General features: G+C 39.1%; 1 protein-coding gene across 3 annotated transcripts in view; it reads left to right on the top strand.

The window, feature by feature from the left end:
- Positions 1-14,379, top strand: part of FTCDNL1 (formiminotransferase cyclodeaminase N-terminal like) — a 214,554-nt gene extending 200,175 nt beyond the window's left edge. For all 3 annotated transcript variants that reach the window (XM_057551891.1, XM_057551892.1, XM_057551893.1), the window contains 3 exons: positions 12,222-12,286; positions 12,732-12,819; positions 14,272-14,379. The gene's annotated coding sequence lies outside the window, so the exon portion shown is untranslated. The remainder of the gene's footprint in view (positions 1-12,221; positions 12,287-12,731; positions 12,820-14,271) is intronic.
- The last annotated feature ends 366 nt before the right edge of the window (positions 14,380-14,745 follow it).

The raw sequence follows: 14,745 nt of genomic DNA, 5'->3' as shown, positions 1-14,745 counted from the left end.
TACCATCAGATACAGCATTCTACTCAGGATATGTCCAAGGCAATGATAAGATTTATTTTCATAAGATGGTAACAATATCTTCCTTATCTTTTGAGGCTAACCATTAGAAAACAGAAATACATTTTTACTGTTGGATTGTCCTTTTTCTTCTGTAGTATTGAAATGTCATATGTTATTTTTAATAATTATTTTTCCATGAATTCTTTATAATTAAAAAAAACTCCTCATTGGGCTTATATATTTTACCCATGCAAAACTGCAAATAGAATGTATACAATTTCATTAGCTTTGAAATGAAAAATGTTGTAGGCAATTTTGTATAACAACTCAGTAGCAGATACAGAATGACTGACATCCTTGGAACTTCCCATTTGCTTGGTTTTATGTTTAAAGGCCCATTCAACATAACAGAGTATATTTGAAATATAAAGGAAGTAATTTTGAAATTCTTTATTCCATTTACTTAGGGAATATTATAAGTAATGTTATAAGATAAATTTTGATGTCTGGTAACCCAAACATTTAAAATTTATATTATTCTATTCTTCAGTCTTTTTGTTTGAAATGTAGTGGCATATTCAGAAAATCTGAAAGAGAAAGAGCAAATTAATTATTTTGCTAATAGTATTGTGGGAAATTATTTCAGTGTATGAATAAAGGAAGCTAGGTACTAAAACGCCTTCCTCACTGTAAGGTGTTAATTTGTCATACTTAGGTCAGACCTAAGTATATCATGGTGGTTTGAAAACTTAGATTCCACGTTTGAAAACTTAGATTCCACATCTGTGGAACCACCATCTCTAGTCAAGATATAGAATATTCATATCACCCCCAAAATTTCCTTTGTTTCTCTTTGCCATCCATTCCCTCCCTTAAAGGTCCTTGGCAACCGCAGATTGACTTTATACCATAATAGATTAGTTTTGCCTGTTCTAGAATTTGATATAAATTCAATTATATAATATGAACTCTTCTGTGTCTGACTTCTTTCACACAGCATCATATTTTTGAGATTCATTCATGTTGCTTGTATTAGCAAGATGTAGTTTGCTCCCTTTACTGCTGAATATGTTCCACTTTATGACTATATCACAATTTGTCCATGTGCATTTCGGTTGTTTCTACCTTTTGGCTATTATGATTAAAGCTGCTATGAACATTTATGCACAGATCTGTGTATGGACATATGTTTCATTTCTCTTGGGTAACTACCTAGGTGTGAAATTGATGGGGTGTATGATAAATATATGTTCTACTTTTTAAGGAACTGCCAAAATGTTTTTCCAAATTAGTTGCACCATTTTATACTCCCATTAAAAGTATATATGAGTTCTAGTTGCTTCACATCCTCACTAACTTTTAGTATTGTTATGATTTTTTAATGTTAGCCATTCTAGTGGTGTGTAATGGTATCTTGTGATTTTAATTTGCATTTCCCTGATGCCTAGTGATGTTGAGCATCTTTTCACGTGCATATAGGCCATTTGTATATATTCTTTTGTGAAGTGTCTGTTTAAATCTATTACCCTTTTCAAATTGGGCTGTTTGTCTTCTTTTTGAGTCGTAGGAGTTCTTTATATATTCTAGATAAAAGTTTTTTGTGATACATATATACTGCTAATTATTTCAAAAACTTTTGGGGGCAATATTGTATCAGGAAATATTATATCCTGTCAATATTTATCTGTATGTCTTGTAAAAAATAAATTTCCTCTTGACAACAAAAAAAGTAAACAACTCAATTCAAAAATAGGCAAAGGATTTGAATAGACATTTCTCCAAAGAAGAAATATAAATGGCCAATTAACATGTGAAAACATTCTCAACGTCACTAATCATTAGGGAAATGCAAATCAAAACCAAAGTGAGACACCACTTCACACCCATTAGGATGGCTATTATAATAAACAAACAAACGAACAACCCAAAACCAACAAGTGTTGGCTAGGATGTGGAGAAATTGGAACCCTTGTGCATCGCTTGTGGGAATGTGAAATGGTGCATCTTCTGTGGAAAATAGTATGTTTGATTTTTCAGAAAAAAATATAGAATTACCATATGATCCATCAATTCCACTTCTAGGTATATACACAAAATAATTGAAAGCGGGGACGTGAACAGATATTTTTACACCAATGTGTGTAGTAGCATCATTCACAATAGCTAAAAGGTAGAAACAACCCAAATGCCTTTCATAGGCAGATGAAAGGATAAACAAAATACGATATACACGTGCAATAGAATATTATTCAGCCTTTAAAAGGAATTAAATTCTGACACGTGCAACAACATGGATAAACCTTGAAGATGTGCTGGTGAGATAAACCATACACAAAAGGACAAATACTGTATGATTCCACTTATATGAGATACCCAGAGTAGTCAAATTTATTGAGACAGAAAGTAGAATAGTAGTTACCAGGGGCCAGTTGTTATCAGCTTAAAATAAGATGTTATAAATATACGACATTTTATATAAACCTTATTGTAACCACCAAGGAAATAACTGTAGTAAATACACAAAAGTAAAGGAGTCAAAGCATGCCACCACAAAAAGTCATCAAATCACAAAGGAAGACAATAAGAGAGGAAGCAAGAAACAGAGAGTCTACAAAACAATCAGAAAACAATTAACAAAATGGCAATAGTAAGTCCTTACTTGTCAATAATTACTTGGATTAAATGGATTAAATTCTCCAATCAAAAGACATAAAATGGCTGAGTGGAGAAAAAACAAAACCCATCTATATGCTGTTTACAAGAGACTCACTTTAGCTTTAAGGACACGTAGACTGAGAGTGAAGGGATGAAAAAAGCTATTTTAAGCAAATAGTAGCCAAAAGAGAGCAGGGTAACTATAATACTTATATCAGACAAAATAGTGTTTAAGTTAAAAATGGTCAAAGAGACAAAGAAGGTTATTAAACAATGTTAAAGAGGTATATTCATTAAGAAGATACAACAATTGCAAATATTTATGCATCTGACATTGGAGCACCTAAATACATAAAGCAAATACTAACAGAACTAAAAGGAGAAATAAATGGCAATATAATAATCGTTGAGGACTTTAATTCTCCACTCTCAACAATGGATAGACCATCCAGACAGAGACTCAATAAGGAAATAGCACATTTGAACAACACTGTTGACCAACCAACAACAGCTGAATACATGTTCTTCTCAAGGGCACATGAAATATTTTGTAGGATAGATTATATGTTAGACCACAAAACAAGTCTCAACAAACTCAAAAGATAGAAATTATATCGAGTATTTTTTTCCAACCACAATGGTATGAAACTAGAAACTATAACAAGAGGAAAGCTGGAAAATTCACAAAAACATGGAAATTAAACAACACTCTCCTTAACAACCAATGGATCAAAGAAGAGATCATAAAGGAAATTTAAAAAATATCTTGAGACAAATGAAAATGGAAACAACATTCCAAAATTATAGGATGCAACAAACTTCCCTCTAGGAGGGAAGTTTTTAGCAATAAATGCATACCTCAAGAAAAAAGAGAGATCTCAAACAGACAACCTAACATTACACCTCAAGGAACTAGAAAAAGAAGAACAAACTAAGCCCAAACTTAGTAGAAGGAAGGAAATAATAAAGATTAGAATACAAATAAATAAAATAGACAATAGGAAAACAATAGAAAAGATTAACAAAACTAAGAGTTGCCAGTAAATACAAGTTACATGAAATAGACAAATTCTTGAAAGGCACAAATTACCAGAGCTCACTCAAGAAGACAGAGATAACCTGAACAATACTATATCTATTAAAGAAATCAAATGTGTAGTTAGAAAACTTCCTAAAGGCGGGCGGGGGGTGGGTGGGGATCTCCAAACTTCAGGTCCAGAATACTAGTGAATTCTACCAAACTTTTAAGAAATAACTAATAGTAATTCTATACAACTTATCTATGAGCCCAAAATTACCATAATACTAAAACCAGTCATGTTTGGACACTGGATTTATAAAAGTGGCACTAGAGAACAATAGGAAAAGGATGGTTTTTTAAATAAAAGATCATAGCTCATTTGTTTATTCATGTGGAAAGAAATAAACCTAGACATCGACCTTTCACCATTCACAGAATTATATGTTTTGGTTTTTCATCTAAATATGAAAGGTAAAACAATAAATCTTCTAGAAGGCAATGTAGGAGAATAGAAGACATCTTCATGGATTTGGGACAAAGGTTTCTGAAATAGGACACAAAAAAGCACTAACCATAAAGGAAAATATCCTAAATTGAACTACACTAAAATTAAGAATTCCTTTTGTCAAGAGATACCATGAAAAGAGTGAGAAAGGCCACAGATGGGGGCAAGATATTTGCATTCATAAAAACAACAAACAACTTGCATGCAGAATATAAAAACGAATCAAGTGGAAAAAGTTATCAACCTAATAAAATAGGTGTGAACTTCAACAGGCATTGCACAAAAGAAGATACTCAAATGGACAATTAATATATGAAAAGGTGCTTGACCACATTAGTTATCAGGGGAATGAATGCAAATTCACAAGATTAAATTAAAGTCACAATGAGAAATCACTATGAACCCATCAGAATGATTAAAATGAAAAAGGATGACATTGAGTTTTGCTGAAGATGTGAAACAACTAGAAGTTTCATCTGCTGGTGGTAGCAACATAAACTGATACAACCACTTTGGAAAGTTGTTAGGCAATGTCTACCAAAGCAGAAAGGTCTCATATCAATATAGCAGTTGCACTCCTAAATACGTACTCTGAAGAAATGCATACATGTGCACCAAAAGACATGACAAGAAAGTTCATGGCAACATTATTCATAGTACAAAAACCTGAGAACCCAAATGTCCATAAATACTAGAATGGGTAAATACACTGAAATATTTTTACGGTGGATTACTGTGCAGCAAAGAGAATAAAGAAACCACTGATGCATACAATGTAAGTCAACATAACAATATTGAGTAAAAGAAGCAAAACCCAGAGTAACTCATACTGTATGATTCTTTTTCCATAAAGTAGGCAACACTTCCCTGTGGTGTCACTTGTTACCTTTGGAGAGGAGATTGGCACAGGGGGCTTTCAGGACAGCTGATAATGCTCTTTCTTTATCAGAGAACCAGATGTGTTCACTTTGTGAAAATTAATTGAGCCACCGCTTTATGATTTAAGTACTTTTCTCTATGTATATTTCAGTTAAAAATGTTTGTTAAAATTTATGTTACTCCAGAACTACTGTGCTAAATGGCATATTGTGAAAATAAAATGAGCTAAATGCATGTGAACATATTTTTTCTTGGAAAGTGCACACATTCATATCTAGAGTGTGACTGTCAGAAGAGGTTCTAGGCATATCAAGAACTGGAGTGTGGAAGACCAGTAACTCTTAAACTCTCACCACAACCTAAGCTCAGACCCACTGGGCACACGCTACAGCAGGAGATGCTATCTTGCGGTAGACTCAGTCCATCGACTTCTTCCAGATCGCCGGGAGACTGCTCTAGATGTGATGATGGATTATCCTTTCCTGCCAAGTTGGAAATGGCCGCATCTTATTGTTCCCCAAATACAGCAAGTGCCCTTTTAACTCCAGGTCTTGCTCATGTCATTTCCTTCCTCTCAAGAATAACTGTGTATCAGCCAGAGTCTTGGCAGCAGGATCAATAGATAATTCATCAGGCCCAGTAAAAAAAAGAAAATGCAGAGCCTCTTCTTCAAAAGTGTTAGGAATTCCAAGACAGAATGCAGCAGTGCGTGAAGCCAGGTACGGGGCCTTCCTGAGCGCGGGGTCAGATGTGACTGCCTGGGTTGTATGCTTGTGAAGCCGGCCCCGTCTGGCAGGAAACAGCACGCTCACCTGGAATTTTGAAGCGAATTTTTAATGACGGGATTATCTACAGAGATGTGTGCAGAGTTGAGGGAACCGATAATGAATATTGAAGCGCCCCGGCATTAACTGGCAACGTCAGCAAGCTTTGCTACCCCAGGCCTGAAGGGACAAGGGAGGATGAGGGGTGGCCAGAACCAGGCTGAGAGCTAACACCACGGAAAGGCAGCCACCCCAAAAGAGTGAGGCCCCAGCAGAACAGAACTACTGTCGGAACTGTGACAACACACGGAGGGAGGGGGGAAAACAAATAACCCACTAGCTCTCTCGTCCCACCTCCAGTGTCCAGGTGGTACCCCTTGTTGGCTGAATACACCCAGGAGCCAGAGGGCAAGGGGGCCTGGGTAACATCGTTCCTGGACAGCTTCCTGGGGACCTGCGTAAGATAAAGAAAAATGGGAACTAAGTCTGGGAGCAAACATATTAACCAACACACTTTTCAACTGTTGACATATTTTCCATCCTTTAGAAGAGTTCTCTTCCACCTTGGCTGTACATTAGAATCAGCTGAAGAGCTTTAAGAATACTGTCACCTAGGTCCCAGTCCCAGAGATTTTGATTTCATGGATCTGGGGTACAGCCTGGGCATCAGGATAGTTAAAGTCTTCCCAGGTGTTTCTAATGGACAGCCAGGGGTGAGCTGTAGAGCAAGATTTCTCCATCTCAGCACCATTGACATTTGGGGCCAGATAATTCTTTGTTGTGGAGGCAGTCCTTTGCATTGGGGGATGTTTATCAGCATCCCTGGCCTCTGCTGACTGGATACCAGAAGCAGCACCCAGTTTAACAACTAAAACTGTTTGCAGACACTGCCAAATGTCCCCCTGGGGGACAGTGTTAACTTCCCCTACCCCTATTTGAAAACTACCGCTTTAAAACAGAGGTTCTCAGAATGGTCCCGGGATGGGCAGCGGCAGTACAGCAGGTAGAAATGGGAGGAAGAACTTGTCATAAGTGCAAATTATCAGGACCCACCCTAGATTTACTGAATAAAAAACTCCAGAGGAGGGATCAGCCATCCCTCCAGATGATTCTGGCGCATGCTCAAGTTAGAACCACTGCTTTAGAGCCTGAATTGAGTTCCAATTATTCAGAAAGAACTTTCTCACCTGTGTCAGCTTATACCTATAAGCTTATACTTTTCTTTGAACTTCCAGTGTGCTATTTTCTATGTTTCTTATGTTAACACTTAATCATATGTTTGTTTCTTAATCAGTAACCTTGTCACTGGGTTATTTTTGGCAGGTCTTTTCTCCTTCACAAGATTGTACAATAAAATATCTGTCCATCTACCCCACAAAGATGTGTATGACCTGGAACAATTTACTTAGGCCAAGTCTCAGTTTCTTCATCTGAAAAATAGAGATTATAGTAATTGCTAAATCTCACTGCCTAGCCATCTACTTCTTTAATGTCTGTCTTTGCGACTAAAATATAAGCTCATCTCTGAGAGCAAAGACTGTGCTTTTCATGTCCACTCTTGTTCACCCAGGACCCATCACAGGGCCTGACACTTAGTAGGAACTTGGTGAATATTTTCTGAATGATCAAGGGATGAGAGCAGTTCATCCTGGAGAAGAAAGGGCTATTTAAGAAAAAAAGAAAAAGAAAAAAGATTGTACACTCCTCAAGTACAAGGAACATCCAGCAGACTTGAGAGGCTAGTCCTGCTGGGGTGGGAGTGGAGGTCAGCTAGGGAACTGACCCCAGGTAATCTATCTTAAGTTCACTCATTTTCCCTGTAGGTATATAGAAATGTATTGGGACAATGCCTCTCAAACTGCCTTGTGCAAATGAATCGCCTGAGGATCTTGTTAAACTACCTGACTCAGTAGGTTTGGGAAAAGGCCCAGGATTCTGCATTTCTAACAAGTCCCTAAAGCAGGCTGATACTGGTAACCCACACAGCAGACCCTGTTTGGCAAGGTGCTGAATTGCTTATCAGTTACTTGCACCTAGTGGTCTGACAGTCCTAGAGCCAGACACCAGAACAGTGGCATGGGGCTAGCGGTTAAATCTTCTTGAAAATGGCAAAGAGAGCTTTTTGAAGGACCCCAAAGGATCCTTACTTTATCAACTGGTTTCACTGGCAGTCAGTGGCTGTCTTAAGATAGTGAAACTCTCATGTCTTTCACTGGCATTAAATGACCTTTGTTCTTTGTGTCTTCTGGTATCTTGGTGTCACTACTGTGCCCTTGTGACAACCGTGAATATCTGTATCTTGCATTCTTTTGCTCTCTCTCAACTCCAACTCAGTGTTATCCATTTGATTAATGCTTAACTGTATAGGAGAATAAATGAATGAGTGAATGAATGAAGTCTTGTGACCTTTTGGTTTCTATGCCTCTGGATAAACCCAAGTTGTGGGCACTTGGATAAAACTGAAGTGCTCTCCTATACCTAGCCAAAGAAGGCAGATCTGCAACCCCCCAAGCAAACTTTGAACCCCTCTAAATCAGCGAGTTAACTCTGGGACTTACTTCTGATTTGCAAGGCCCTCATGACATTCCCAGGATTACAAAGACAGAACCAGGACTCCCTGACACATAGAAATTTGAAAAAAATCTCTATCATTGAAATACTGACAGGTTTTATGACTAGACCATCCCTCACAACTTTTTTAAGAATTGGAGAACTAGTTTCTGTCTCTTTCTTGGATATTTCATTGCCAACTTTAAAAACCCTAACATTCAGAAAGTCTTTTTGATTTTTTTACCTCCATCTTTTTTTTTTTTTTTCCTGCAAAGTCAGTTTCTACTTATTTTGGCCATAGTGGACATACAGAAAATCTAATCTGCACATTAGCACTTTATGCACTTGAAACCTTACTATATTAGGACAATCTGAAATCTTATCTGGGTGAAGTAAATAGTCCTTACTAAAAACCATTTTTTTCTTCTTCTGCTTTTCTGTGTTGGCAAGTCTATCAAAATAATGAATAAGGGGGAAAAAAACTGTACCACTAGAGGTAATTAAATAAAGAACAATAAGCAGCTTAGGGTTTATAACTAGCAAGGGTGTGTGTCAGGCTGTCCGGTCAAATGTTGCTGGGAAAACATGATCTGGGAAGACTTTATGGGAAAAAGACAACTTCCAAAGAAGGCTCAAGTTCATGATGGAAAAGTTAAATATGAGCTTTTTAACAGTTGGCAAAAATACTCCAACACAACACAATACTATTTCGAGCTTCTCATGAATTACATCATGTCACAAGGATGATGAAAGACATGCTTGCTTACAGCTTTTATCGACAGTCCCATGATCTATTTCCATATGCCAAAGACTCACCACAATTTCATCTCACAGACAACCATGGTGCCATAGGGACAGAGTCTAACGCAGGCTCCTATCTTCAGACAGATCTGCAAAATGAACCATACCTCGCAAATGTTTTCTAAGGATTGGAGAACTGGTTCCCGTACCTTCCTTAGGTCTTCCACTGCTCCTGCTACATGGAGAAAGCTCTTTTTGTATTTTTCACCTAAAGCTCTTTTTGTGTTGTTAAAGTTAGTTTCTACTTACTTTGGCCTTAGTAGAGATACAGAAAATTTGATCTGTGCCTTAGCACTTTATGCATTGCTATATTAGGACACTGAAATTTTATTTGGGTAAAATAAATCGTCCTAATTCCATTTACTTCTCCTCTAATACCCTATTACCCAAGCCTTGAATTATCTTTATTACATCCTTTTAGGCCTCTTTAACCTTTCCATGTCCAAGTTGTGCTTCTAAAATTTAAGTACAATTGTTTATTAAGGTCCCAGAAGGAGATGGTTTATATTCTTAAGGCTCTCATATATTGCCCTTTTACTTAGGCAACTCAGAGTCAGTGTGATTTTTTCTTAAGAAAAAGCCTTGTTTAAAAAAGTGGACATTTACCTTCCAATTATAAATGGCAGACTGAGCACAGACATCTACTTCCCCTTTCCTCCAAAGGTCCCTTTGAAATGACAGTACAGGGTTTTTGTTTTGTTTTGTTTTGTTTTTTAATAAAAGCAGAACAATGCTGGAAACCATCTGTCAGTCAAAAATGTTGAAGAATTCCTAGAATACTAAAAACATATGTGATCAGAATAAACAGAGAAAGAGCAGAGGAAACCACAGCCCAAGATACCAGAAGTAAGCAAGGGACATCCTCAGGAATCCCAGAAATCACCAAGTTCAAAATCACTAAATTCAAAGGGCAGCGTGGGCCAGTTGCCAGGTTAATCCTTTACAGAGCGTCCCTATCCCACTCCCACCGTCAAGTGGCTGGCAATGAAAACTTTTGTCCTTAAGCTAAAGCCAGAATATTACACTCCCAAGGAAGCCTGTGATTTGTGCCCAAAGCTTTGTAATGAGGGTTTGGGGAGCTGAGAAAGAAGCACAAGAGACGTTGAGCATCTCCGGAATATACAACAGATATGAAGAGGCTGTGCTCCTGGGTCATCACCATCTTCACTCTGGGACCTAGGCTGATGGTTCCTCTACATGAACACTGTCATTTGCCATGACCAGGGGTCGGGGGGAGGGCAAGTTCCAGAGGTTCTCAAAATAAATGCTCTGGCTTGGGACTGACACACATCTCTCCACTCACAACTCAGTGGCCAGAATTAGTCACATGATCCCATTCAAATTCAAGGAGGCCAAGAAGGGCAACCTTACCACAGGACAAACACCGGAAATACTTGGTGGGTGGGACCCATGACTACTCTGTTACCTACAAAGGAGTGAGAGACAAACAACAGGATTTCCGCCATCAGCACTGTGTGCTAGATGACAATGAAGCAATGCCTTCAAAATTATAAGAAAAAAAGGAATAATTGTCTAGCATTCTATTCCCACAACCAAACTCTTAATTCAATGTGAGGACATGTAGGAACTTAGAAAATATGTCACTCATTCACTCTTGCTGAAAACCTTCTTTATACTCTTGAATAAAAGGAGATCTCCAAACTACGTGTACCATGTACATAAAAGTAGATCAGTTGCTTAAACTACAGCGTTCAGCAAAATATTTGAGAAAGTGTTCTGTGATATGGAAGAACTGTCAGGGCTCAAATATTGGACAACTCCCTCCCTCTCTTCTGAGGGATTGTTTTGGACAAAAACAAATAAATTGCAAAGGGTTCTTGGACCCAATTCTAACCTGTGTGTGTGGAGGCTTCCCCACAGCAGCAAACAATTCTCTGAGGCCAGCAGCGGGCGTCTGAGAATTCAACTCAATTCTAATACTATCTACTTGGAGACAGAATCAGATTCCACAGGTAAAGGGTTCAGTCCCACAAGACTTCCCTCCGCTTCAGGTGCCAGTCACAAGCTCAGGTTGACCAACGAACTACAGACTGGAGGTGCCAATGACCCCCTCCAACTCAGGATACCAACCGCAGGTCCAGGTTACCGGTACTTCTGGCTGATTGACTGTAAATCAGAGTTCCCATGACCCCCTCCTTAGGTCTGATTAATTTGCTAGAATGGCTCACAGAACTCAGGGAAACCCGTTTACTCGGTAGATTACCAACTTATTATAAAAGGATATTAAAGGATATGAATCAACAGCCAGATGAAGAGATGCATAGGGCAAGGTCCTAAAGAAAGGAGCTTCTGTCTTTGTGGGGTGCAGGGCCTGGATGGTGGCACATGGAAGCTCTCTGACAAAGGGCCAAAAAGCTGTCCTTTGGGTTTTTATGAAGGCTTTAGTACATAGTCATGATTGACTAAATCATGACCAATGGCAGTTGATTCAACCTCAAGTCCTCTCCCCTCCCAGGAAATCAGGGGGTGGAACGGAAAGTTCCAACCGTCTAATCACTTGGTTGGTTCTCCTGGCAACCAGCCCCCACCCTGGGGTGGGATAAAATTCCAAGGGTTTTGGGAGCTGTGAGTCAGGAACTGTGGATGAAGACCAAATATATATGAGAAATGTTTTGGTCATCAGAATGACCAAATATATATATTTCTTATAAATCACAGTATCGCACAGATAAAAGCGTTGCCTTATTCAGGATCAGATGACACTAGAGAATACATTCTAGTAGTACAAAACATTAATATTAATATGGACAGTAGAAAGAAATGGAAATCAAGAAACAGAGAAAAAAGTTAAGAAAGCTACAAAAATTATAAAAGGGTATATATGTTTATATATGTACATATATATTATGTTTATGTTATGTATATATTATGTTTATATGTGTATGTATATATTATGTTTATACGTGTATGTATATATAAAAATTATATATGATTATGTGCATCACCATAATATATGTTATATATTGATTTTCAATTTTTCTAGTCATTCTATGCACAAGCACAAAATATGTTATTTTGATTGTAGAAAAGAATATAAATGGTGGAACAATGGAGGATGTAGAGATAAAGGAGAGAAAAGTCGAAGGCAAGGTAAGTATGATAAAACTTTGTGTAGTGCTTGGCAATTCACGGAGCATTTTCATTAATGTCTCATTGGAACCCCTTCATGGGGTTCCCCCCAAGTGAAGGATCTGAGAATCTTTTTCATAAAGTGGCAACCTATCAACTAAAAATGATACATAAGACTTTGTCTATCCATGCTTCTCCTACCTAGCTATGAGGCAACCTGATCCATGTCACTGCAATAATTTTAAAAAGCTATCTTAGGGCAGTGAATTTTTGGACATTTTTGGCCCAAGGGCCCTTCTGAAAATCTGATGAGAGTTATGGATAGTTTCTGCAAAAAACGTGTATATAATTTTGCGAGCCACTTCAAGAGGTTTATCAAGCCCCTAAAACCTGTCCTGGAGCCCTGGAACCACAGACCCAGCGTCAGAACCCCAGCGGAAGAGTGGTCTTACTTCCACTGTTTTAGGACCTGGTGAAGCCGACACTTGCAGCCTGAGCGCCAGAATGGGCACGTGGATGGAGCAAGGCAGTCCATGCTTTTGACTGGGGAGGAGGTGAGTGGACTCTGCTTTTGCTCCTAAAGTTTATAGGGGTTCTCCAGGGCCTCGCCACGTGAGTGAAGGAGGGAATGCAAAGGACAAAGGGCCACCTGATAGGTACCTAGCAGAGTGGGGTTCTGCACAGGATAAGGTGTCCTCTGATCCAGACGCCAGTATGCAATGGAGTTACCGACTTTGCATAGCACGTGGCAGTCACGAAGCACTTTCAGGAATGTCATCTCATTGGAACCCCTCAATGGGAGTTTAAATGTTATGTCAATCCAAGTGGGATGGCCAAGGAATAGCAGCCCTGCTTCATAAGATGAGCCAGGGAAGCCTTGCAAAGATTAAGTGACTTGCCCGGGGTCATCCAAGGAGTTAGCGTCAGAATTGGGTCTGACCCTAATCACGTAATTTTTCCATTCTGCCCCCTCAGGTTGGCCATCTGTGTGGGTGAAATGTGGGCTATGATTTTGCACTTTGGGAAAAGCCTCTTTTCTCTAATAGAACATAAAATGTTTCTATTCAGAAGCAGAGGGAAGGCTCAAATGCAAATTAAATGTATTGTCACCTGGAAATAGTCGCTCTCAGTCACTCAGGGGCGGGGCTGGAGGTAGGCTGGAGACTACCCTGTGTGGTGGTCCGCAGGGAGCTTGTGTGGGGCACTGGGTGCCCGAGGAGGAGCTGGGAGAGGAAACAGATTCCCTGCACACAGTCAGCCCCTGTTTCCCAACGAGGTCTAGGGCTGGACCTGAGAAGAATTCAAGAACAGCAGGAAGTTGGCAAGAGAAGACAAAGTAAAAATAGCTCATTATATAGAGGCCTAGCCACTCAGGAACTGGGTCCTCCTCAGTGTCCTATCTCCTAGCCTGGCCTCAGGGGCTGGTGTGAAGTACACACTCAGGATTGTTTGTGCTGAGTGGGCGTGGGGAGCCGCAAAAGGCGTATTTCACCACAGGGCCTCAAGATTCCTAACTACCTATGAGAATGACTATTTAGATGGTCAAGAACAACTTTTTTACAAGTGATACTGCCCATTGGTATAGCAGTGCTTTAGAGGGAAGTCCTCAGGATACGGAAACTGGAGGGGACAAAGAGCTGGAAGCAACAGTGCAGGAAGTGGAAGGATCCCGCGTTAGCAGGCACTGGACCCAAGGACCTGAGAGACACCTTTTGTCCGTAATTCCCTGATGGTTAAATGACAAACTGCTTTTAATGAGGGCAACTCAGTGGTTCATTTCCATAATAGGAAAAAAAACAAAAAACAACCAACCATCAACTAGGACCTTGGATCCTCTCAGCCGAGAGAAGACACTATTGCGTGAGGCTGTTAAGAGACTGAAGGTCCCCTGCTACAGCAGAGAGAGAAAGGCAAGGCTGTGCTAGGGACCCATCTCTCGATTTCTTATTGTATAAAGACAGCCATGGTGATGGACAATTTGTGGTGTGACCACTGTGTTTCCCTAGGATGACGCTGGAAGGAGTACAGAGGAGAGACTGGTGGGGAAATCCTTGCTCCAGGATGTGACATGCCTCTGTTTCTCACAGAAGAGTTGAGAAATGTCAGGAACATTCTCCAACCCAGGGTTTGTTGAACCCTTAGTCATTTACTTACACTGTCACAATTTTTGTCCTATGCAAGTAACAGCTTTATTTGTATTTCTTTGATATTTTTCTATAAATACATCTGCATTTTTTAACCTAATACTAGAGCTTAACACCACGTGTTCAGTATATAAGCAATTATTTTTCTGGAAACAACAAAATAGCTTCAGTTTTGTGCTGTATTTTGTGGCCTGAAAGTGCATTTTTTTACTATGATATTCCTTTGAATACTTAGGTTCTTGGGGAATGACATCACTCTGAACAGAAACTGGGGAAAAGCTTTGTACAAAATTTTTTAATGTGGTTAAAAGTTGGGGAAAAAACAGATTCTTCCAA

This window comes from Balaenoptera acutorostrata, chromosome 8, assembly GCF_949987535.1.
Source record: "Balaenoptera acutorostrata chromosome 8, mBalAcu1.1, whole genome shotgun sequence".
NCBI classification, from domain to species: domain Eukaryota; kingdom Metazoa; phylum Chordata; class Mammalia; order Artiodactyla; family Balaenopteridae; genus Balaenoptera; species Balaenoptera acutorostrata.
Note: the sequence above shows the minus strand (reverse complement) of the source record. Positions and strands in the feature narration are given on the sequence as shown.